Raw genomic sequence first — 26,417 nt, 5'->3', positions numbered from 1 at the left:
GGGAACCCCATGAATGTGTTTATGGAAATTTTAAGGGCAAATCTGAACCAACAGCCCATTCCATCACAGCCGCATGTTTCCCAACAGATAGCGGCCACTGCCTTCAGGGCGTTCAAATCCCTCAAACCCCCAGAGTTCCTAGGATCTACCGACCCCGTTGAAGCACGGGCCTGGCTCAAGGAAATAGAAAAGTCCTTCGAGATACTAGGTGTGGAAGAACGACACAAGACCATTTTTGCTTCTTACATTCTGAAAGGAGAAGCTAATTACTGGTGGGAGTCCAAACAAAACCTCGAGACTGATGATGTGATTCCATGGGATAGATTTACCCGACTGTTCTTAGACAAGTATTTCCCTAGGTTTATGGAAACCCAGATGGAGATTAAGTTTCTGGAGTTGAAACAGGATAAGATGACTGTGGCAGAGTATGAGACCAAGTTTACGGAGTTTTCACGATTTGTGCCTGAGTTTGTGAATACCAAAGAGAAGAAAACATGAAGGTTTCAGCTTGGTCTGAAACAGTGGATTCAGAACCGAGTGACAGTTCTAGAACTGACTGATTACGCCACCTTAGTGCAGAAAGCCTCGATCGTTGAAGCCGACAGTGAACAAAGTTTGAAGGAAAAGGAAAATAGGAAAAGGAAGATAGGAAGCCAAGGAGGAGGAATCGGGAACAGGAGCCTTCCAAGCAGGCTCGTCAGGGGAATGGTGTCCCAACCTGCACGAGGCCCTGGAATCAGAAAGGCCCCAAGTGAGAGTGTTGGCCATGGCGGCGGATAATGTAGGGCAACATTTCATAGTCAACCCCGCGTCCCAATACCGGAGTGTCAAACCTGTAGGAGGAGACACCTTGGAGTGTGTAGCCTGGCGAGAGCCCCTCTGAAATGCTATAAGTGTGACCATACCGGACACCTTGCCAACAACTGCAACAAACCCAGCGTGACATGTTTCTAATATGAGAAAGTAGGACACATAAGGAAGGATTGCCCGACATTGAAGCCCCCAGCCTCAGGGATGAGTAGAGTTGCATCCAACCGGCCCCCAGCTGCTAGGACCTTCAACATGACCGTTCAGGACACTATCCGGAACACTGACGTAATAGCAGGTACCCTTCTGTTAAATTCCGAACATGCAAATATCCTATTTGATTCTGGAGCGACCAAGTCATTTATATCTCAAGATTTTGCTAAAAAGTTAAAACTTAACGCTGTACCCTTACGTGAGGTATTACAAGTGGAAATAGCAAACAAAGAAATAATTTCTGTGAATCAAGTACACCCCAAATGCAAGCTGAAATTAGAAGGGAAGGTCTTTGAGGTTGACCTAATCCCATTTGCGTTAGGAGAGTTTAATATAATCTTTGGAATGGATTGGTTATCTAGTAACGGAGCGCAAATAGATTGTGAGTGGAAGAGGGTGAAGATAAGAGTGCAAAATGGAAAAGAAGTAGTGTTTAAAGGTCAACGACTGACTCAGAAATTTCTGACCATGATACAGGCAAAAAGATTGTTAAATAAAGGTAACAAGGCCTATTTAGCTTATGTGATGGATAATAAGAAGGAAGTTCCTAACATACAGGACATACCCATAATGAATAAATTCGAGGATGTGTTTCCAGAGAACTTACCAGGGTTGCCACACGACAGAGTAATAGAAATCGCTGAATTAGCACGAGAAACAACACCAGTATCCAAGGCCCCTTATCGGCTAGCCCCAGTTGAGATGAAGGAACTAGCTTCTCAACTACAAGATTTATTATATAATGGAATGATAAGACCCAGTGTGTCGCCATGAGGAGCGCCAGTACTGTTCGTAAACAAAAAGGACGGCAGTATGAGATTATGCATAGACTACCGAGAATTGAATAAGCTGACTATTAAGAATAGGTACCCTCTCCCTAGGATTGATGACCTATTCTACCAACTCAAGGGTGCTGTACAATTTTCCAAAATAGATTTGAGGACAGGATATCACCAGTTGAAAATCAAACCTGAGGATATACCAAAGACTGCTTTTTGCACTAGGTATGGACACTATGAGTTCTTAGTCATGTCGTTTGGGCTAACCAATGCACCCGCAACCTTTATGGATTTGATGAACAGAGTGTTCAAAATGTACCTGGATATATGTGTGATAATTTTTATAGATGATATTCTAATCTACTCAAAGATAGAGCAAGAACATGTAGACCATTTGAGGATAGTCTTAGAAATCTTGAGGAATGAGATATTATAAGCCAAGTTCTCGAAATGCGAGTTTTGGTTAAGGGAAGTTCAGTTCTTAGGGCATGTGGTGAGTAGCAAAGGAATTTTAGTTGACCCCGCCAAGATAGAGGCGGTATCCAACTGGGAAAGACCAACTACCCCAACAGAGGTTAGGAGTTGTGTGGGTTTTAGCTGGATATTACCGGAGATTCGTACAAGACTTTGCTAAGATAGCCGGCCCACTGACTAGACTTACCCGGAAAACAGAAAAGTTTGTATGGACAGAGAAATGTGAGAAAAAGCTTTCAGGAACTAAAAAGGAGATTGGTGTCGGCACCAGTGCTCGCTCTTCCCGATGGAAATGGAGAGTTTGTGATATACAACGATGCATCGCATGAAGGACTAGGATGTGTGCTTATGCAGCATGGAAAGGTTATCGCGTATACCTCTAGATAATTGAAGGAGTATGAGATTAGATTCCCAACGCACGATCTAGAATTAGCAGCCATAATGTTTGCCCTGAAAATTTGGAGGCACTACCTGTACGGTGAGAAATGCGAGATTTACACAGACCATAAGAGCCTCAAATATATTTTTAGTCATAAAGAACTAAACATGAGACAGAAGAGATGGTTAGAGTTGATTAAGGACTACGACCGTGAAATTTTGTATCACCCGGGTAAAGCCAATATGGTGGCTGACGCCCTTAGTAGGATGGAAAAACTCAAAATGATAATGACATCCGAGGAGTTAATTAAAGAATTTGAGAAGATGGAAATTGACGTGAGAATGACCGGTAAAGGAACAGAAGGATTATTTGAGATTAAGCTAGTGTCGGAGCTGACTGAAAAGATACGAGTATGTCAGGAAAAGAATATGAGTGAAGAAAGAGGAAAATTGACCGGTGAGGAAGTGAGATACGAGAAGGACGAGAAAGGGATCATGAGGTATGCGTCCCGAATTTGGATTCCAAATGTACAAGAATTAAAGGATGAGCTGCTCCACGAAGGGCACAACTCTAGATATTCAATACACCCAGGAAGTATAAAGATGTACCGTGACCTTAAGGAATATTATTGGTGGCCTAAAATGAAGAGAGAAGTAGCAGAGTGGGTCAGCAAATGCTTGACATGCCAGAGAGTGAAGGCTGAACATCAGCGACCGAGTGGACTATTACGGCCCCTGGAAATTCCGGAATGGAAATGGGAGCATATATCCATGGATTTTGTGACAGGCCTACTAAGGACGAAAACCAATCACGATGCCATATTGGTTATCATAGGTAGACTGACCAAGTCCGGGCACCGTAAATTAAAAAGGGACCTAACAAAATGAATTTTGTTTATGATTATAGATTTCCGAGCGGAACCTAGAGCATCCTTCACCTCGAGATACCCAGGCAAGTTTACGAACCCAGCCCCATTTACTGTTGTGTTGTGAAAGGATTATTTTATTATCATTGCATAAATACCATGCTTTCCATGATACTTAGTAATTGAGTTTTCGCATAATGTAGCGATGTTGTACGATAAGCATATATCGTAAAATGTTTAACTCCGCTATAAGCGTGACGTATAATTATAAGACCAAGAGTCGGTCGGGATTTTAAAATAAAAACCCAGGAATCATTCTGGTGATATTATAGAACGATTAGAAGTCCATAGTAGTACGTTTTACAGGACTCAACGTCCACTTATGAAATATTAAACACCTCGAACTTTTATTAAAACGATTTCCAAAGATCGTATTCCCTAAACTATACTTTATTGTTCGAATAATAAATATTTATTAACTATTCATTTATTATGGGAGAAGTATTCTCCAGTGAATATTTACTTCAGACTCGATTAAATATTAAAGAATATTAAATTACTTAAACATAAATTAGTTGAGCAATATTATTTCAAATATTCTTTTAAAGTATAATTATTTGAGGTTTAATTATTTAGAGATTAATATTTAATTATTAATTATTTATTAAATGATTTATTTATGATTTAAAAATCATAAAACCTAATTTAAAATACTTTCTGATTTTCAGAAAATCATTTGAATAATTTCAGAACGTCAGAGAATATTATCTCGACTTATTTTAATTATTTTGATTATAGTTTCAAAATCAATTCCCCCTTATATAATAAATATGTTGACAACGATCAACTCGCATCCTTAGTACTTCCTCCGAAAATTCTCGGAAGTGCATATATATACGTACATATCCAAGTGTACTTATCAACGAGCAATATGATTGGGGAACAATAATTAATATTTAATTATTAATTATTTATTAAATGATTTATTTATGATTTAAAAATCATAAAACCTAATTTAAAATACTTTCGGATTTTCAGAAAATCATTTGAATAATTTCAGAACGTCAGAGAATATTATCTCGACTTATTTTAATTATTTTGATTATAGTTTCAAAATCAATTCCCCCTTATATAATAAATATGTTGACAACGGTCAACTCACATCCTTAGTACTTCCTCCAAAAATTCTCGGAAGTGCATATATATACGTACATATCCAAGTGTACCTATCAACAAGCAATATGATTGGGAAACAATATAAGTTCCATATATATGATGGGATTCTTGCAAGAAAAAGGAGGGGTAGACTCCAGTACTTCGTGGACTGGGGAGACTACCAATTTACTACCACATGAGAAGGTATCTTATATACTGATGAACATGTGGAGTATGCGTACCTGAGAGGGATCGACGCAAAACCGTGTCTTGAGAGAGATAGACGCGAAGTGTGTACATGAGAGGGACGGACACAGAAAAGGCCCAAATGCGGCCATCTACATGTAGAAAAGGTTACTATTTCCGTAGTACGACTGATCATCGTATGTGGTGGCTCCAGTGAATGTCCTATTCTTCCAATTGGAATTGTGATGCAATACCGTAATCCAAGCTTAGGTGTTGGGTTTACCATTAAGGTATTCGCAGGATAATAATCCATTAAAGAATTGTTTTCATAAGAAGGTGTGTATTACCAAGGAAAACTATATTTGAATAAAACATAATTATCATATATGATGTTTTACTTGAGTTTACCATACAGTCATTTCATACTGTACATTATTATGCTGGGCATTATAGCTCACACTTGTTTTCTTAAATTGACACAACACAACAGTGAATCAAGATGCCTATCATGAAACTCACAACCAGGAAACGGGTAGGAAACGACCAGCTGTTCCGTAGGATGTTCGGTGTTGTACCATAGGTAGACCGAATAAGATGGATTAATTTTCAGTTGTTTTTAGTCCGACTTATTTACAAGTATGACTTATGTAAGGTAGTGAATAAGAAACAAATATTTGGCCGACGGACTAGCCTTACTTAAAGGTTATTCCCCTGTAAGACTTAATTACTTTTGGGTTGTAATAATGATCAGTTTGTGGATTGATTTACTCTAGTAATGAATGGTTCGTTTCCAAGACAATAACCTATAAGTGTGTGTGTGTGGTAAGTGTGGGATCGTGAAGTGTGAGTATTTATATATTGTGATGCGAGGTATGTGATATATAGTATTCAAGATGGCATGGCCTCCTAGATCCTTGACCCCGGATTTTGGGGCACCTCAAGTCATCCTTTTGACCAAGGACTCCACCTTTGTGGCAAGATCAGAGTTCTTCCTTAGTTGTCTCTTAATATCAATCATTATTGCTTCTGGAAGTTTAACATTCAATCTTTCAGAAATGTCCTTCTTCATTTGATCAACCTCATTTTTGATGGAAGTGACATTCTGACTGTGTTGAAAGCCTTGGATTTTTTTTTAACTGAAGAGAAGCAAGGTGTGCTTTTAGGAGCTTCTTGGTGCTGGCATTTGTTGTTGATTGAAGAACAGATTGTGTCTGACTGATGAGTTGAATGAGGGTGGTATTGAAATAATGTTCATCACATTTCTTTGAAAATGCCCAAGTTGGCATACCAGATCTGGAACTAGGGCCTACTTCTCCCCCTATGTCAAGTGACTCCTCTTCACTATCCTCATCCTCATTACCAAAGAATTCTTCTGACCCACTAGCCTCATAATCTATGTCATCACTAGTTGTAGAAGGCATAGTTGTGATGGTCTCCTTTGCTCTTTGCATGGATTGAGTGGTGTACACCAAATTTAGCATCCTTTCTGCATTTTCATTGCCTTGTCCAGCTAAAAGTTGATATGCTGGAACAGGATGAGTAAATGTCTCAGCATCCAAAGAGGTGGAATCTATAACAGCTTGACTATACTGAGATAGTTCTTCTCTGTCTGCTTCATTGACATTCATTGACTCACTAACAATGATGTCCACCCTTATTTCTCCTGTACCTGCATTCTCTCATGATCTCTCTGTTCTTGCATCAAGGGCTCCCATTAGTTTCCCACCCTCACATCCTCACCTTCACCATCTAAGGTGGGACTCCTCTCACTCACTTTTACCAGACCTGAAGAAATGGTCTGCATTTGATCACTCATTTTCTCTCCTTTTCCAGGGAGCAACCCAGACTCTCACTCAATTCACTCCCTTCCCTCAGTCCTAAGAGTGATAGCACTACCACTATGTCTTCTATACTTGTAAAAAATGAAGAAATTTAAAGTTATGCAGAGACACCCGATGGATGATGAATATCCATCGGGACAGTAGTAAGGCTATCCGACGGATGACTGCTGTTAGGCTTATCCGTCGGGATACAATCACTACTCGACGGATGATGAATATCCATCGGGATAGAAGAAATGAATGAGTTTGGAGTGGAGACTATTGTAGACTCTGTGTAGATTGATGAAAATTTAGGCACAGATGTCTCAACAGACTCAGAACGAAATGGCAAGTGAGCCAACAAATCATCTAAAAGATGATGCTCACTTGCTTGGATTTTTGGCTTCTCCACAAAAGTTAAAGATGGAGAATTTGGAAGTGATGTATTGATCATGTCAACATCTAGTAAGTGTGTGGGTGAATTTGGTGTTTCAGGTGCTTCAATTGTTAAAGATTTTGGCTGTGACTCCATATTTATTGGAGTCACATCAATCTGACTTTGAGAAGGTGCAGTGATTGGGTCTTTAGCACCAGTTTGCACTGTGTGTGTTCCCTGTGCATCCCCAAGGGTTTTTGATCTTTTCTTTCTAGCATAAGTTTGTGGTGAACTAGTGTCCCTACCCCTCTTGGCCTATGCTCTTGGTTGGGAGCTTGTTTCAATAATAACATCCTTTTGGGAGGATGAAACTAGAATTGAGCTAATTTCCTTATTTACAACCACAGTTTGTTAGGAAACTGTGGTGTGGCTAGGCTTGGGTACACTCATCTCACCAGCCTTATCCTTAGGGTTTCTTTGATTTCACCCTGTCCCTCACCTTGCTCACTCACCTTCACACTCCCCTCTTTGTGTTTAGTGAATTTTGCAACTGATTTCTTTTGAAAGAAACCAGAGGGGGCTTTCTTAGTTTTGGGTTTAGAAGTTGTTGTTTTGGTAGCTTGGGTAAGCATCTGTTGGGTCATTGACACAGATGCCATTGCTACACTTGAAGGCAAAGAAATATGTGAGGTTGGAAGAGTGGAGACAGTGGTGCTTATCTCACTTAACTGAGGTCCCTCCATGATTGGAAAATAAAGGAGAGGCACAACTTTGTGGTGATTTGTCCTATTGAGATCTGCAATAATCCTCCTTTCTTGAACCCAACAATTCAGCTTGTTGGTTGGGTTCTTAATTACAATGTTCTCAATGAGATGGTTAGCAAGCATCATTAAGAATCTAACATAGTAGACACTTTTACCTCTCTTATTCAGTTCTCCTAACTTATAACCTAACTCAAACAAGACCAAGTTACTAAAATTAAAGTATTTATCAGTAACTTGCATGTAAAGCATGTTAAGCATGAAAATGTTAACAGAATCAAAGTTACTAATCTTACCAGAAAATACCTTAGTTACCACATCACACAAAAAGCTTCATTCCTTTCTAAGACCTAACCTTCTAATTTCACTTAACTTAGAAGTGGAAAGTGCATATCCCATGGAATTTAGCATATTAACTATGTATGTGTCTGTGTGTGGAATAGTAGCAATATTATCAGGAATTCTAAAGCATGCTTTGACAATGTCACTATTAATGCAAAACTGTTTACCTTTGAGAGTGAAAGTGATGGTCTTGTCAGTGGAGTTGTACACTGCAGTTGTCCATATCTCCTCCACAACTTCACAGTAAATAGTGGGTGATTCAAGCATAGCATAACTGAGTTTACATATTTTCACTGTTAGGTCACACAACACTGTAGAAGGGGGTTGAATACAGTGTTTAATACAATCAAATCGATTTCGAACACAAGTAACAGTAAACAGATATATTTAATATAATAAACTCATGGAACCGTTCTCTCTCAGTGATGAACAAATATCACGAGAGCTGCTAGGTTACACTGTATGATCTTCTCGATAATGATAACACATATAGTGTAAACCTATGTTTGTGTTTATATAGTACACAGTTAAAAGATAACTTCTAATTGATATGGAATATAATTTTGTCTCCTAAAATATATCAATCAGATATCTTATAAACGTCTTCTTATCTTCGAACTCTTTCCATGCATATCTTCTTTTGTATTAGTCTCGATCTTCTTTCCTGTAAATCAGCTTCCTTCCTTAACTGTAAGTCCTCCCGCACTTAAGTTCTGATATCTATCTTCTGATAATTATCTTCTGATAAACTAAGTTCTGATATCCTTAAGTTCTGACTTCCAGTAAGTACTGATTCCAGTAAGTACTGATATTTCCTGTTTGTTAAGATCTGAAAACTAAACATGAAACACATTAGACATGACATCTCAAATATATCTAACAATCTCCCCCAACTTGTAAATTGTGCAAAATATACAACTTAATAGATTTGATGATTTCAAAAACTTTTAAGTTCAAATGCAATGAGAGTTTAATAAGACTATTAACTACAACTTACAGTCCTTGTAGCTTTACCAACATCACTGGATCAATCTGAATCCATAATGATTCTGAACAAAATCTTTTACCAGCTTATCTTCAGCTTTTTTCAGAACTTCAACTAACTGTTCTTTAACCTGCATCAGTTCTTCATCTTTATTATCACCAATTTCATAAATGGCTGTTGATGTTCTTTCAACTCCATCACCAAGTCTGATAACTCTAGGATGTGAAGAGTTTTCATTATAACATAAGCATCTTCCTTTCATAATAACTTCCACCTTAGCAGAGATCTTCAGCATAGGAATTTCTCTTCCATCACCTTCAGTAATCATTGGTATATACTGAGAAGTCTTTGTACCAGAGATTCTAAGTAGATCTCTTATAGCCTTCAAAATGTATTCTGGCCATCTTCTTGTAACATCAAATTTTAATTCCAGAAGATAGTGAATATGTTGAAGCTCTCTGACAGACTTTTTTAGCACATCAGTATCAGCTAGTCTGTAAGTTAGTCCATCATTGAGAAATAATATCAATTTCTCCTTTAGATTATCCTTATCATGTGCATCTATCACAATTTGAGCAGACAGCACTTTGTCAAGGTGCTTTTGTTTGATTTGTTCATATGGTTTGTTTGTCAACATGAAAGGATCTCTTAGAGTAACTTCTACTCCTGTTTGTATCTTCTCTTCATCGGAACCTAATCCAGCTCTATCTCTAGGTTGCTTGGCTCTCAACCCAAATGTTACGAGTTGATTAATCATAAGATTGGATTTTGGTTCAACTGGAGTAGATTTCTTCCATAACAGCTTCTTCTTATCAGCAATTATCATCTTTTTCAAATCAACTTGATCAGAATTTACTGTTTCTTCTGTAACTTGTTGTTCTTCATTCTGAACAACTTGAGCAGTGTCAGAGGTAGTTTTAGATTCTTCGATTATCTTTCTTCTCTTCAGAATTTGAACAGTTTTATCTTCTATCAAATCATCATCATGCATTGTAGTTTGATAGACTGGAACAGAAGAACTTATCTTTTTATCAATCTTTAAAGGTTCACCAACCTTTTCTTTTCCTTTTGACTTAGGATCAATCTCAGTTTGTGATCTAGTGTTGGACTTTGAAGTCTCAGAATTTGAATTTTCCCTGATCACAATGCCTTTTTCCTTAGGCCTTGGGGGTTTCTTTGCATCAGAAGCTTTAGAATTAAAATTTGTTTTCTCAGATGCAAATCTAGCTTCTTCCTCCTTGAGAGTTTCCAAATCCATTCCTGGATTTTGTTTCAGAAATAATCTTCTAGCTATCTCCTCATCAAGTGTCTGGATTTTAGGATCTTTGTAATAAACAGTAGTCTGCTTCCCCTTTAGCTTTAGAGTTTGTAAAAACTTTTGAGAGTCTTTAGATCCTGACTGAATCAGAATATCAGAACTTGACATCAGACTTTGCTTATCAGAACTTGACTTCAGACTTTTAGCATTCACAGTATCAGAACTTGACTTGTTCTGTGTAGAAGATTTTCCTTGAACTTTTCCTTGACCTCTGCTCTTATCAGAGTTTCCCTGGTCATCACCTTTATCATCCTTTTTCTTCAGTATTTGAGTAGGTGAGCATTTGGACTTAACTACCTTCTCCTCTTTTTTGGCATCATCAGGAAGTAAGAGAGAGAGAGAAGAAGTTCAACTAAAGATTGGATATCATCCAATTGAGCTTTCTGAGAAGCTTGGTTAGCTAGAACCTCAATAATTTGGGTCTGTTGCTTCTCTTGAATCTTCTCAATGGCTTCAATTTTCTCAAGAGTAGGTCTGATATACCTATTCTTGTCAAGCTTGATCTGTAGATCTAGTTTATCAGCTTTTTCCTTTAGTGTATCAACCTTTTCAAGAGTAGAAGAATGTAGATCTTGAAGATGTTTGGTAGACAGAGTTATGATCTTGAGTTGTGTCTTGAAATCAGCATTTGTGAGAAACTCATTAGCTTTAGCATTATGCTCTGTCAGAATTCTAGGGCTTAAAATAAAATTTGATTCATTCCACTTCTTGGTCCACTCCACACCTCTGTGAGTATCCTCCCAAGGAATAGGTGCTTCCTTTTCAACAAATTTCTTCACCAATGCTTCCTTGCCTAGTATGGGAACTGGAGTCTCAACAGAAACACTGTCTTCAGAACTTGAGGAAGACACATTATGTTCTGATAGCACAAGAGTGTGTGATGCTACTGGAGATTCAGGAATAACATTATCTAAATTCTGAGCATCAGAATTTATCTCCAGAGCTGGTGTGGTTGATGTAGATGGTATCTCGGCATTTAAAATTGGAGAGTTGACTGTAGATGGCTGAGCTTCTGTAGATGGAGCTTCCAGATAAAGAACATTTGATATATTCAAATTGTGAATATCTATCTCAGAGTTTTCAGTTTGTTCTTTAGCATCATCTGTAGCTTTAATAGGAGAGACAGGAGGGGTAACCATTGTATCATTAGCAGTACCTCTGGCTTGTGGTGGAAGGGCTTCAATGATAATTGGTTCTTGTGAGATCAGAGATTTCTGATCCCCTTCCTCAGCTTCCTCAGTATCTTTTGATGGAGCCTTAGCCAAATACCTCTTATTCTTCATTTTCTTCAATCTCCTTGCCAATGAAGGAGTTGCTTCAGTAGCAACAGAACTAACAAATTTCTTTCTTTTCAAAGTATCAGAACTTTGAGCTGCTGTTTCTTTCTGAGTGGCAACATTCTCAGCTTCAAATGTCACAGGTTCTGATGCATGAACCTGTGCTTCAACTATCTCAAATTATCACAATTTATTACTGAACACGGTTTTAATCAAAATATTCATCAAAAAATAGATTAACAGACTGCACTAATAACATTCACAATCACATAATATAAGAAAAAGAGACTAAATCTTGCAATCAATGGAAATTTCATTAATATATCAAATGATTACATTTCATGAAATTTATAGATTACATGCAAAAATTACAAGATATTCCTAGTCTAAGATGGTTAACATCAATAGCCTTAGTCCTAGAAGAAAACCTATCGACTAGTTCCTCATGCTGCTGACAAAGAGCACTGCAAGATGGATGATCCATTCTTGCTGAAGGAGATCCATCTTGCTGAAGGAGAGCCTCTTTCCTTTCTTCTTCCAATCGATCAAGATGGAGCTGATAGTCCATCGAAAAGAACAAGAGGTCTGTGTGAACCTCTTGTGGAACAGAGTTCTAGATCTCTTCAGGAATGGCGGTGACATGCCATTCCTGTTGTCAGTCATCACAACTCAACTTTACATTGAAATTTTCATAGTTCAAGAGCAAGTTGAAAAGAACCATTTTTGTTTATGAAGAAGAAAAATGATGAGAATTAAGAGAGAGGGTGAGTTTGTGAGAAAATGGAATATGATTTGGCTGACATGAATTGTCGGTTTAAATAGCCATCGGAATACCAAGGGACTCGGGACTATTTAACTATTAAGAGTAGAAATAATGATGCCTAGTCTCCCTAGACCGATGTGTAATAATAACAGTCAGTAAAAAGTTAAAGCATGAGTTAATGGGCACTGGAAATAAGTAACAATTACTGTGCACATGCAGTTTTTCAAGACAAACACGTTTACCACTAACCCTTAATGATTATGACTATTTTTATCTCACCTAAATATTCTAATTAAATATGACCGTTCGGTATTTACCACAAATAAGTCAAGTAAAGAATAATGCCATGTTAGCATCAGATATTCCATCAGGATTTAATATCAGAACTTTAACTTATATCAGATTTTAACAGTCATCAAAATATGGCTTCTAAACTCAAAAAATGAATATCTTTTTCTGTGATTCTTCATACAAATACTGACTTGATTCTTCAGAGTATAAGTATCAGAATTTTCATCAGAACTTGTCCTCAGAATTTATGCAAATGACTCTTAACTGTTTGTCAAAAACAACGTAATCATTACAGTAATTTTCATCATTCATATGGAGTGAAAGTGTGTGCATTCAGCAGAATATCAGATAAAGATTAAAGTCTGATAAACTTCAGTACATATTAGAAATAAGGCATAACTAAGAAAAGTGCTTAAAATCTATCATCAATCATGAAGTCTACTGAAGAACTAATTTATGCAAGAGTCCACCTCAACTGTTTGTGCTCATTTTATGCATCTCTTGAAATTCCTTTTTACAGTGGCTTCTCAGTGTAAGTGAATCACGACTACTTATCAGAATTTATGCTATTATCAGAGTATTTCTCCAGTAATCAGAGAATGTGAAAAGTCACCAAGAATTTTTTTTTTTGCTTTTCTAATGCATATTACTTAATACCAGCAATGCACTTGGGTCTTCCCTTCCACATATTTACTCTAGATCTCAAAGGAGTACCTGACTTTTATTTTATTTTCTTTTCTTTTGATAAGTGAGGCTTATCAGCATTTAGTTCATCCTTAAGATTTACTGACATCAGAATTTAACAGATAAGAAGCAAGAATCTAGTTTGTGACTTAGTAATAAGATACACAAAGTAAACTTGGCTAAGCTCAAAATCAGAATTTGCCTGTGTTAATGAGTTTCCACATACACAACAAATTCAAACATGGGATTTCTAGTATGTTAAAGATTACTAGGTCAGCATCTAGCACAGTTATCCTCATTGGACTGAATAGTCACTGAACATTCAAAACACTATCAGAGTATATAGATCTACATCAGATAACAATCAGCATTTAATGAATTTCAATTAAAGCACAGATTATATGTAAATAAAATAATTTGTAAACACTGATCATAAAGTCTAATACATGAGAACAAAAACTAAGCAGATTTAGAGAAAGAACCTGAAACCATCCCAAGTTTATTTACCAGTCTTGCAAAAGTAGCTTCACATAGTGATTTTGTGAAGATATCTGCTAGTTGTTGATCTGTTGGAACAAAATGCAATTCCACTGTACCTTCCATCACATGTTCCCTTATGAAATGGTACCTAATGCTGATGTGCTTTGTCATTGACTGTTGAACTGGATTACCTGTCATAGCAATAGCACTTTGATTATCACAGTAAATAGGGATTTTAGAAAATTATAACCCATAATTAAGTAACTGATTCTTCATCCAAAGAATCTGTGCACAACAGCTTCCTGCAACAATATATTCTACTTCTGCAGTTAATGTGGAAATTGACTTCTGTTTCTTGTTAAACCAAGAAACCAATCTGCCTCCAAGAAATTGGCAGCTTCCACTAGTGCTTTTCCTGTCTATTTTGCATCCTGCAAAATCTGCATTTGAGTAATCTATTAGCTTAAAATCTAATTCTCTAGGATACCACAATCCTAGATCAGCTGTACCCTTAAGGTACTTGAAAATTCTTTTCACAACTATTAAGTGAGGTTCTCTTGGATCAGCCTGAAATCTTGCACAAAGACAGGTAGCATACATGATATCAGGTCTACTTGCAGTTAAATGGAGTAGTGAGCCAATCATACCTCTGTAGTTAGTAATATCTACTGATGAACCAGTATTTTTATCTAACTTGGTTGCAGTAGCCAAGGGAGTGGATGGAGTTAAACAATCTTGCATTCCAAATTTCTTAAGTAAATTTCTGGTGTACTTGGATTGACAGATAAAAGTACCTTCTTCATTCTGCTTGACTTTAAGGCCCAGAAAATAACTATGTTCTTCCATCATACTCATTTAATATCTTGACTGCATTAGCTTTGCAAACCTCTCACAGAGTTTGGCATTTGTAGAACCAAATATGATATTATCAACATATATCTGTACCAAAAGTAAGTCCTTTCCATGGTTGAGGTAGAACAGTGTTTTATTAATTGTACCTCTGTGAAATCCATTTTCTAGAAGGAATTGAGCTAAAGTCTCATATCATGATCTAGGAGCTTGCTTAAGTCCATAAAGTGCTTTGTCAAGCCTGTAGACATGCTTTGGAAATTTTGAATCTACAAAGCCTGGAGGTTGTTCAACATAGACCTCTTCTTCCAATTCTCCATTAAGAAAAGAACTTTTCACATCCATTTAAAAGACTTTAAACTTTTTGTGAGCAGCATAAGCCAAAAAGATTCTTATGGCTTCTAATCTAGCAACTAGTGCAAATGTTTCATCATAATCAATACCCTCCTGTTGATAGTAACCCTTAGCAACCAGCCTTACTTTGTTTCTTGTAATTATGCCATCACTGTCAGTTTTATTTCTGAACACCCATTTTGTGCCAACTTCTGATCTGTTCTTTGGTCTTGGCACTAAGGTCTAGACTTTATTTTTTTCAAATTAATTTAACTCTTCATGCATTGCTTGCACCCAGTCAGCATCTTGAAGAGCTTCTTCCACTTTCTTTGGTTCAGTCTGAGATAGAAAAGAATGATAGAGACATTCATATGATGTTGCAGTTCTAGTTCTAACACCTGCTTCAGGATCTCCAATAATTAAGTCAGGTGTATGTGATTTGGTCCACTTCCTTGCAGATTAAAGTTGACTTCTAGAACTGGATCCTCCGCCATGATCCATGATATCTCCATCAGCATTTTCTGATGCCCCCTATAGTTATGCTCTCTGAGACTTCAGAATTTGACTTGGATCCTTCAGGATTTGAAGTATCAAAGTTTCTAGAATTATCAGAATTTGGCTCATCAAAACTAGATGAATCAGAACTTGAAGAGCTAGTGGCATGTTCTGATGCTTCTTGAGAGTCTTGAGATATGGTAGGATTTCCAACTTGCTCCCCCTGGACAAGTGCATTTTTCTTTGGAGTTATTACCATAGATTTAATGACATCAGTACTTACAGGATCAGAGTTTAAGTCATCAGAATTTACAGAATCAGAATTTAGGTCTTTATTTTCAAAATCTCAGCTGATCGTGATCATTGAAATATTCAAGTACAGTAATCTTCTTATCATCAAAAGAAACATTGATAGATTCCATGACAACCCTTGTTCTTAAATTGTAGACTCTGAAGGCTTTTGTGGAAAGTGGATATCCAACAAAAATTCCTTCATCAGCTTTTAGATCAAATTTTGACAACTGTTCAGGATGAGTCTTAAGAACAAAACACATACATCCAAATACATGAAAGTATTTCAGATTTGGCTTCTTTTTCTTCACCATCTCATATGGTATTTTTCCATGCTTGTTTATGAGTGTTGCATTCTGTGTAAAACAAGCAGTCTGCACAGCTTCAGCCCAAAAGTAGGTTGGTATCTTTGCTTCATCAAGCATAGTTCGTGCAGCTTCAATGAGAATCATGTTCTTTCTTTCTATAACTCCATTTTGATATGGAGTTCCAGGTGCAAAAAATTCTTGTTTGATTCATTGCTCTTTGCAGAACTGTTCCATGATTGAATTCTTGAACTCAGTGCTATTATCACTTCTTATAATTTTAACAGAATCTTTGACCAACTTATCCAGCTGTCTGACATGATCAGTTAGAGTAGATGCAGTTTCATTCTTCTTGTGCAAGTACACCCAAGTGTACGTTGTGAACTCATCCACTATAATCATAGCATATTTCTTCTTTGCAATAGACATGACATTGACTGGACCAAATAGATCAACACGCAGTAGGTGATAAGGCTCAATAATTGATGATTCAGTTTTGCTCTTGAAAGAAGATTTTCTTTGTTTTTCCTTTTAACATGAATCACAAAGCCCATCAGGAGAAAATACTGATTTTGGCAGTCCTCTCACAAGATCGTTCTTTACAAGCTCATTTATGTTGTTGAAGTTTAAATGAGAGAGTCTTTTGTGCCAATTCCAGCTTTCTTCGATTGATTCTCTACTCAATAGACCGATTACAGAACCATCGGAACTTGTTGAAAGCCTGGCTTCATATATGTTACCATGCCTGTAACCTTTCAGAACCACTTTGCCTGTAGAATTGCTTACAACTTCACAATGTTCTTTAAAGAAATCCACATGATAACCTCTGTCACAGATTTGACTCACACTCAGCAGATTGTGTTTAAGTCCTGAGACAAGAGCTACTATTTCAATGATGACATTTCCAAGATTAATATTGCCATATCCCAGAGTTTTTTCCATGTTGCCATCTCCATAAGAAACTCCTGGGCCAGCTTTCTCCACAAAGTCTGAGAGCAGGGCTTTATTTCCAGTCATATGTCCTGAACATCCACTATCCAGTACTAGGATATTTTTCCTGTTGCCCTGCAATCACAAAGACCACTAATGGTTAGTTTTAAGGACCCAAACTTGCTTGGATCCTTTGGCCTTTTTAAGTTTGTTAGCATTTGCATCGGATTTAATATCAGAGTTTATGCTAACATGTTGTTTATCAGAACTTATATCAGACTTTGCATCAGACTTTACACTAGAAGGAATTAAAGCAACTTTCTTCAAAGAAGGTTTTATTTGGTAATAATCATAGTACAAACTATGATATTCCTTACAAGTATAAATGGAATGCCATAAACTACCACAATGAAAACAAGGATTTTGTGGCTTAAATCTAACAAACTGACTCTTAACTCCTGACTTAGGAGGTAAAGAGTTTATATTCTTATTCTTCCTGCAAAAAAAAGCAAGATGGTTAGAGTTTCCACAGTTATAACATTTCTTTCTAGGAGCATTAGGAACAGGCATATAGTTATTGCTTTTATTCACACCTTCCTTTCCATTCCTATTTTTCCTAGCTGCCTTTACCTTGTTGACATTCCTTATTTCTTTCAGCTTATGCTTAAGATGCTTCTTAGTCATTAAGCCTATGTTTACTTCAGCTAGTTTATCCTGTTCTAATTTTCAAGAAGTTGACTTCTCCTTAACTTCTGTCACAGACTCTTTCATCTTTTCAGAATCAGACTTTACAGTTTTAGCTACAAACTTAACAGGATTTATGTTAGGGCGAAAACACGCGCTAAAATACACGCAAGTATACGCGTTCGCAAGTAGTATAAGATATAAATCATATTCGTTCCCACAGAGACTGGTTTAGGTTAAGTTCAATTTATGCACCTATGCAACAATGTATGGCTATCGCTCAATGCTAAGACAAATAACAAATTGGGTTTTTATTAAAATAAGAGATTATAGTAAATAACATTAACTAAGAGAATTGAGGTTGAATTAATATATATGACAAACATTGGATTCTAACTTCATTAAATACTTCATTCAATAGCCTTTTCGTTCTTAACCTTAGCATGTGATGGTGATGACACTAATCAGATAACACGAAACTGATAAATGCCAACTTTCGTTGCACGAGTACCATTCTACCAGACATCCACAAAAGAGATAGAAGCTAAATAGGCACCAATTATATTGAGACCCTATATGTCTATAGAATTGACAACATAACGGTTTAAGCACAAGTTATCTATCTTGATTACACAGGGCAAGTAAAACGGTTAGCGTTACCTACGAATCATGCATACACATACATGAACCTATGCTAGCATGGCAAGTTCTAAACCTTTATATTCACTGTCGCTTCAATAGAGATTAGCACGCTATCTTATATGTTAGCTACGCACATAAGACGAATAAGCACAACCAATACTAGGATATCAATCAATCACCACACACCAAGATAGCGAAACAATTAACTATAGAAATCCATAAGTAATTCCGCTAGAACCCCATGACAAAGATTAGCCCATAATTGAACTCATCGTCACCATGGGTTCCAATGAAAGCATGGTATAAAACAAGGTTTTAATAAACTGAATAATAATTAAAGTACGAATAAACGAGATCTAGGTTCAACAAGAACGAAAACGAGCATCCAAAGTTACAACTAATTCAAAGAATCACAAGTTAAAAACAAGATCTTCTTTTTCGGAGTTGTTCTATGCTTTTAGGTCTTCTCCTTGGTATCCCAATCTTCCCGGATGATGAAAACCTTTTTTTTAAGTATATATACGCCCCTAATGGACCTGGACCCTTAAAATCGTCAAATTCCACTCAAAAAAGGCTTTTTCAGCGAAATCAGCGACCAGCCGCGCCTTGAGCGGCCGCTCAGCTCTCCTGAACGGGCGCTCAACTCTATGAGCCGCTCAGCTCTGCTGAGCGGGCGCTCAGCTACTGACTGGGAAAATATTCTGATGAATCTTGTTTTGACCATAACTTGAGTTCTACTCATCAGAATTAGGCGATTCAACTGCCCACGTGAAGCTATTGAGATTCTCTACAACTTGATAATGGCCTTGGCTTCCAATTCTGATCACGTTTCATCATATTTCCTTTAAAAGCTCTTTTCTTCATATAACTGATACCTGAAATGTAATAACACAAAAACACATCAAAATACCAACAACTTGAGTCCAAAACACCAATTTAAGCTTGTAGTAAAGCGTTCCAAGTGGATATAAAATCAACTTATCACACCTCCAAACTTGAATCGATGCTTGTCCTCAAGCATAAACAAACTCAAAATTACAAAACAAACCTAATGCACGAATGTAACAACGTGAATGCAACTAAATGATAATGCAATCGATCCCCTCAGAATAACCATAACCAAATGAATAAGCCAATGCCTCTAGGAATGCAATGACTTAAAACAGAGTTTGAATAAATCCCACAAACCAACTCACAAACCAGAAATGTGCGTGTGTGGAATGCTTAACAGATATGCTTCGAAACTAGATCAATCACCATAACTTAATTATCCTCAAGGTAATCACAAGCTTATATAAAGAATATATTCTAGACACAAAATGACTTATAACACTTCAAGATTATTGCAGTTTATAACGGAATCATGCTTTTATTCAACACATAAAACAAATGCTTATTTGATCGTGCAATGATTGAGGTCCACAAAAGACTTATGCAATGGTATCCATTTAGCGAGCGTTAGGTTAGCGGATCCCAGACTATAAAAGCCTTAGGTCACTAGGCACAAAGTCCCCTAAGAACTTAATAACTCGAATACCAAAGAGCCCACTTGTGATCAATTGTGCATTGAAACCATATTCTCTTTTTTTTCTCTTTTTTTTTCTTTTTTTTCAATTTCTGAGCAAGTGCGTTTCGCTCCATCTTACTCAACCCTAGACTACTCGCATACAATACGAGCCGGCTACTAGCCATTTGACGCCTAGCCACAACTAGCAATGAATTCCAATTTTTATCTCCAATTTTTATCTATTCATGTCTTTTATCATTAAGAGCCTATCATGCATTCTAAGCATAAGCAATAGATTAACCTCGAAAACCATCAAACCATGACAACAATCTAGCCCTTAAGCATATTCTAAGACTTAGTTAAATTATAAGTGTTTCTAGCCTGCAAATCAATTCATTAAGACTTAAACATCCCTCTATTCGTCATCACCACACTCAAATCAACATCAACTTATCAAATATCATAGTTCATCTTAAGGGATCATGCTAAATATGCATGCAAATGCAACTATATGAAATCACATAAAAATAAACAAATATGTCCTAAATGAACAATCAAGCAAAAATATGAATGAACTACAACTAAACATGCAACATGAATCTATATGAATCTATATGGACACATACTACTAATCCTTACATTATCACCCCCAAACTTAAAATTTTCAATGTCCTCATTGAAGGTAATAATAAGGATTTTAGGCATACTTAATTAGCGGGAGAATCACCCTCGTCGGGTGGAGGATCAGGTGGCCAATCAACCTCATCACTAGTGTCTCAAACAACAGTACCGAAAGCATGTGTCAAATCTGCAGCAAAATGACAGCGAAAGTCGTGCATGGCCTCCATACGCCTAGTCACTCACCTGTACTGTGCATCACCAATACCAGTCCTATCAACTACCTGTTGCACATGAGAAAAACCCTCTATAGGCACGACAGAAACCGGCCAGCCACCAACTATATCATCAAAAATATATCCCAACCCCTTATCATGGGGTGCACCTAAGAATAAATAACTCAAGTGATCTAGCTTTCGGTTGAGCTCAAGTGTGGGAGCATCTTCAATAGACGGCTCGAGACCTCCTGAGAAATTTTCAGCTGTGCTAACCCAAGAGAATCGAATAGCATATCCAACTTCTTCTCCCACGGAGGTGCATTCAAAACCTGCAGTTGCTCTACTCCTCCTTCATCTTCAAAAACTGAGTCAACCCGCTCTATTTTAAAGCACTCTTCTTTTTCTGTGGGTAACTTTATTGCCTTGAACACATTAAAAGTGACCTTCTGATCATGAACCTTCATCGTAAGCTCTCCTTTTTGTACATCGATCAAAGTTCGGCCTGTAGCCAAGAATGGTCTTCCCAAGATAATGGGAATATTATTATCTTCCTCGAAATTAAGAATTACAAAGTCAGCAGGGAAGAAGAGTTTATTCACCTTGACCAAGACATCCTCCACTATACCTCGTGGATAAGCGATGAAACGATCAGCTAGTTGCAATGTCATGTATGTTGGTTTCGGATCAGGCAGACCAAGCTTCTTGAAGATAGACTAGGGCATCAGATTGATGCTAGCTCCTAAATCACATAAACACTTGTCGAACGACAAGTTCCCGATGGTGCAAGGAATAGTGAAGCTTCCAGGATCTTTAAGCTTCGGAGGCAACTTCTGTTGCAACACAGCACTGCATTTCTCCATTAGAGCAACGGTCTCCAAGTCATCGAGCTTCACTTTCTGAGAGAGAATACCTTTCATAAATCTCGTATAGCCAGGCATCTGTTCAAGAGCTTTAGCGAAAGGTATGTTGATATGAAGTTTCTTGAACACCTCCAAAAACTTCTCAAACTGCTTATCCAACTTCTGCTTCTGCAGCCTTTTAGGAAAAGGAGGTGGAGGATAGACCTGCTTCTCCCCTGTATTACCCTCAGGAGAAGTGTGTTCCACAGTAGTCTTCCTTGGTTCAACCTCTGCTTCCTTCTGCACTTCTTCTTCAGCCACAACTGCATTTTCTGAATCTTGAGATTTTTCAGGCTCTTCGTCTTACTGAATTTGGGGGCTTGCGACATTTCCAGACCTTAAGGTGATGGCGTTCACATGTTCTTCAACTTTCCTCTTTCCTGGATTGGCTTCTGTATCACTAGGAAGCATTCCTAGTGGCCGATTCAATAAGGCATTAGCAATTTGCCCTATTTGGTTCTCCAGAGTCTTGATAAAATTAGCTTGGCTTTGGCATATAAGAGCCTGGTTTTTGCACATAAGCCTCAACTCCTCCAATTCAGATTTTTCATTCGAAGATAGACCTGCATCATGAATTTGTTGTTGAATTTGGAGTTGTTGTTTTGGTGCAATTTGTTGCTGAAAACCAGGAGGGTTGAATAGCTTATTTCCAAACTGCTGGAACGGCTATTGCATCGCATTCTGATTGTTGCTCCAGCTGAAGTTAGGATGATTCCAGTTGTCAGGATGATAAGTGTCTGGAACTGGTTGCTGCGATCTCTGAAAGTTGCTCACAAACTGAGCTGAGTCGCTAGATATAGCGCATTGCTCTATCGTATACGGACCTGCACACAGCTCACAAACACTAATTATCTACTTAACACCATAGTTAGCCAGATAATCGATCTTCATAGACAACGCATTTAGTTGAGCAGTGATAGCTATAGTTGTATCCACTTCAAGAACTCATGCTACCTTGCCCTGTGGATATCTCTGGGTTGGATACTGATATTCATTAGTAGCCATCAGTTCAATTAGATCATAAGCTTCCTTATAGCTCTTTGCCCATAATGCTCCGGCTGATGCTGCATCGAGCATGGGTCTGGACTGTGCTCCCAACCCATTATAAAAACAAGTGATGATCATCCAATCAGGAATTCCATGATGAGGACACTTCCTAAGCATCTCCTTGTAGCGCTCTCAAGCTTCACATAGCGATTCTCCCGTTTGCTGTATAAATTGAGTAATAGCGTTCCTCATTGCAGCTGTCTTCGCCATAGGGAAGAATTTAGTAAGGAATTTCTGAGCAAGATCCTCCCAAGTAGTAATCAAACCAGCTGGTAGAGAGTGTAACCAGCTCTTAGCCTTGCCCCTCAGAGAAAATAGGAACAGTCTCAGCTTAATAGCATCTTCAGAAACACCATTGAACCTGAAGATGTCACAGATCTCTATGAAATTCCTAATGTACGTATTAGGATCTTCCGTTGGAGAACCCCCAAACTGGACTGAATTCTGCACCCATTGAATTATTCCAGGCTTGATCTCAAAGGTATTAGCTGTGATAGCTGGCCTGACAATGCTAGATTGAATGTCATTGATCTTGGGTTGAGAAAAATCCATCAAGGCTTTCGTTCGTGCTGCTGGATCTCCCATTGTAATGAGTACCTGAAACACAAACAAATAAACCGTAAAAGTAAAAGAATCTGAGTCAGTGAACTTTAACGACCACTGATAACAAGCACATAAACTAAAAATTAACACCGAGTCCCCGGCAGCGGCGCCAAAAACTTGTTAGGGCAAAAACACGCGCTAAAATACACGCAAGTATACGCGTTCACAAGTAGTATAAGATATAAATCAGATTCGTTCCCACAGAGACTGGTTTAGGTTAAGTTCAATTTATGCACCTATGCAACAATGTATGGCTATCGCTCAATGCTAAGATAAATAATAAATTGGGTTTTTATTAAAATAAGAGATTATACGAAATAACATTAACTAAGAGAATTGAGGTTGAATTAATATATATGACAAACATGGGATTCTAACTTCATTAAATACTTCATTCAATAGCCTTTTCGTTCTTAACCTTAGCATGTGATGGTGATGACACTAATCAGATAACACGAAACTGATAAACGTCAACTTTCGTTGCACGAGTACCATTCTACCAGACATCCACAAAAGAGATAGAAGCTAAATAGGCACCAATTATATTGAGACCCTATATGTCTATAGAATTTGACAACATAACGGTTTAAGCACAAGTTATCTATCTTGATTACACAGGGCAAGTAAAACGGTTAGAGTTACCTACGAATCATGCATACACATACATGAACCTATGCTAGCATGGCAAGTTCTAAACCTTTATATTCACTGTCGCTTCAATAGAGATTAACACGCTATCTTATATGTTAGCTACGCACATAAGACGAATAAGCACAACCAATACTAGGATATCAATCAATCACCAAACATTAACATAACTAACTCTTTTTCCAAATAGTCATTCCTTTTCTTATAAGCAAGATTTTCAGAAGTTAATCTTTCACATGTTAAAGTTTGATCTCTATAGCTAATAAACATGGTTTTAAGATATAATCTCAACTCAGTAATATCATCAGTATGAAAAGCATAAGTTGTTTGAGGTACCTTCAATTCAGAAGTTTCAGGGATGCCATCAGCATTTGCCATTAAAGCATAATTCACCTCATCTTCAGAATCTGAAGAGTCTGTCCAACTTTTCTTCTTTGTGACAAGTGCCTTGCCTTTGTCACTCTTTCCTTTCTTGCAGTCAGGAGATATGTGGTCTCTTTCACCACAATTGTGGCATTTGACATTTGAGTTGTCTCCTCTGTCAAACTTTGCACTTTTGCCTTCATACTTTTTGAACTCTTTCTTATCAGTACTTCCACCTTTCTTGGAAAACTTATTTTCCCTTCTGAATTTCCTGTAGGCTATCTTTGTGATACCCTTCACCATAAGAGCACACAATTTCATCATCTCTTCATCAGCATCTATTTCAGGTAAACTTTCAGTTTCTGAATCATCATCATCAAAACTTGATGATTCTGAATCAGACTTTATGATGAGAGCCTTTCCTTTGCTTTTCTTTAAGATAGCCACTTTGGGGGATTCCTCCTCAGCCTTAAGAGCAACAGTCCTTGACTTTCTCCCATGCCTCTTGCTCCTTTGATCCATCTCAAGTTCATAAGTCTTGAGCATACCATAAATTTCATCAAGAGTAGTTTCATCAAGAGCATAGTTGTCTCTTATAGTAGTAGACTTCAAATCCCAACTTTCAGGAAGAGCTAAAAGGAATTTTAGATTTGAATCTTCAAGATCATATTCCTTGTCCACCAGTGACAGATCATTCAAAAGTTTGACAAACCTGTCATATATGTCAGTTAATGACTCATGAGCTTTTGAGTCAAAGTGCTCATACTCTTGAGTGAGTATAGTCCTCCTGTTCTTCTTGATTGCATCAGTTCCCTGGAATCTTATCTCCAAAGCATCCCATATCTCCTTTGTAGTCTTGCAATGAATTACCCTGTTTTACATGACATTATCAATGACACTATGCAGCAAATGCCTTACCTTTGCATCCTTGGAAATGGATGAGATATCATCAGCTGTATACTCACTTTTCTCCTTTGGTATGGTCTTTGCTGGCTGATCTGCAACTACAACAGAGAGCTTGGTTGGCTTATACGGTCCTTCATTAATTCTGTCAAGGTATTCTGGATCTGTAGCTTCTAGAAACATAGCCATCTTCACTTTCCATATAGGGTACTCAGAAGGTCTCAGTATGGGAACCCTAATAGTCTCATATCGACTGTGGATTTGAGTGTTTTTAGTTTCTTCAATTTTGGTGGGCTTGGTTGGATTTTTTGCTTCTTCAGACATGATTGTTTGGATCTTTACTGTATGTGTGTTAACATATAAGCTCTGATACCAATTGTTAGGTCACACAACACTGTAGAAGAGGGTTGAATACAGTGTTTAATACAATCAATTCGATTTCGAACACAAGTAATAATAAACAGATATATTTAATATAATAAACTCTATTACAATGGAACTGTTCTCTCTCAGTGATGAACAAATATCATGAGAGCTGCTAGGTTATAATGTATGATCTTCTCGATAATGATAACACATATAGTGTAAACCTATGTCTGTGTTTATATAGTACACAGTTACAAGATAACTTCTAAATGATATGGAATATAATTCTGTCTCCTAAAATATATCAATCAGATATCTTATACAAGTCTTCTTATCTTCTAACTCTTTCCATGCATATCTTCTTTTGTATTAGTCTCGATCTTCTTTCCTGTAAATCAGCTTCCTTCCTTAACTGTAAGTCCTCCTACACTTAAGTTCTGATATCTATCTTCTGATAATTATCTTCTGATAACCTAAGTTCTGATATCCTTAAGTTCTGACTTTCAGTAAGTACTAATATTTCCTGTTTGTTAAGATCTGAAAACTAAACATGAAACACATTAGACATGACATCTCAAATATATCTAACATTCACAAAATCCATCATCTTGTGAAACTCTCCAGACTGTTGAATCTCCTTGTTTACAAGAGCTATGAAGTTGTTTTTTTCGAAGATATATCCAGTTGGAGACATGATTTTGACAACTGGTGCCATTATTAGAGAATGAGAAATTTGCAGAGAGAATATTTGCTTTGGAGAA

General features: G+C 37.3%; 1 non-coding gene across 1 annotated transcript; it reads left to right on the top strand.

Moving 5' to 3' along the window:
- The first annotated feature begins 22,861 nt into the window (after positions 1-22,861).
- LOC141682588 (small nucleolar RNA R71) lies at positions 22,862-22,968 on the top strand. Its single transcript, XR_012559846.1, has one exon. It is a non-coding gene; the product is annotated as a small nucleolar RNA R71 (small nucleolar RNA).
- Positions 22,969-26,417: the final 3,449 nt, after the last annotated feature.

Source organism: Apium graveolens, chromosome 1, assembly GCF_009905375.1.
Source record: "Apium graveolens cultivar Ventura chromosome 1, ASM990537v1, whole genome shotgun sequence".
Classification (NCBI taxonomy): Eukaryota; Viridiplantae; Streptophyta; class Magnoliopsida; order Apiales; family Apiaceae; genus Apium; species Apium graveolens.
The sequence above is the reverse complement of the archived record's forward strand: the minus strand, read 5'-3'. Positions and strand labels throughout refer to the sequence as shown.